General features: G+C 36.3%; 1 non-coding gene across 1 annotated transcript; it reads left to right on the forward strand.

Moving 5' to 3' along the window:
- Positions 1–683: 683 nt before the first annotated feature.
- Positions 684–790, forward strand: LOC124899888. Its single transcript, XR_007057451.1, has one exon. It is a non-coding gene; the product is annotated as a small nucleolar RNA R71 (small nucleolar RNA).
- The last annotated feature ends 218 nt before the right edge of the window (positions 791–1,008 follow it).

Here is a 1,008-nt window from a genome sequence, read left to right on the forward strand (position 1 = left end):
GTTACAACTCTAATGTCCTCATGATAAATTATTGACTCTTTAAATCTACTGCGAACTGCTCTTGATTCGCCAAAAGCTACTTCATCATCTTCTCTATATTACTTGTTTGAGTAGTAATCTAATTATTCTAAAACTGTTGTTGATTCTATTGCACTGTCGCCTTATACTTATTAGTATTTTGTTCCTGATTTCCACCTCATGAGAAATTGGGATGATTCCTGCAGTTAGGATTATATGTGTTCCCAAAGTTCTGTTGTCCTAGATAATTCCCATTCCCTATATAATTCATAGAATTTGTATTAAAACAACAAGCATCTATCGCGTGTTTCCTGCTTCCACAAACCTCACACCAAGAATTCACCTGTTGGACTGCAATGGTTGTAGTTGTTGCTTGCGGAATGCCCAACTTTGTGTAGTTCAACTGAGTAGGCATTTTATTTTGTATTGCGGTAAGTTGGGATGATAATGCTGTGAACTGATCTACCTCTAACACACCAGCAACTTTCTTAGGAGCACTCCTCAAATTAGTATGCCATTCAGGATTCTCTTATGAAATCCGATTCAGCAGAATGTACAATTATCATAATTCTTCTCAGGAGGTTGCCCACCTACTACTGAATCCAAGAGAATCTTGGAATAAGGCTTGTCCTTCAATCAAAGTATGAACAAGAACATCATTAGACTGATGATGGTGAGGGAAATTTTTTAGCATACTTTTAAATCTCTCCCGAACTTAGTAGAGATTCTCTCCTTCTTATTGTCTGAAACTCAGAATTTTGCTTCTCAAATATACAGTCTTCCCAAATAAAAAGAATCGAATAAGGAACATCAAAGCTAGATCTTCCCAAGAAGTGATGAAGAGTGGTGGTTAAGGTATTTAACAACTTTTTTCTTCCCCAATTAGTTTGACATAATCAATATTCAGCCCTGAAGGAATGTAAGTATTGCTTATTTTCAGAAAGCTCTACATGTGTTGTTGTGGGTCTTCATGTGAAAGGCCAGAAAATT

This window comes from Capsicum annuum, chromosome 6 (genome assembly GCF_002878395.1).
Source record: "Capsicum annuum cultivar UCD-10X-F1 chromosome 6, UCD10Xv1.1, whole genome shotgun sequence".
Classification (NCBI taxonomy): Eukaryota; Viridiplantae; Streptophyta; class Magnoliopsida; order Solanales; family Solanaceae; genus Capsicum; species Capsicum annuum.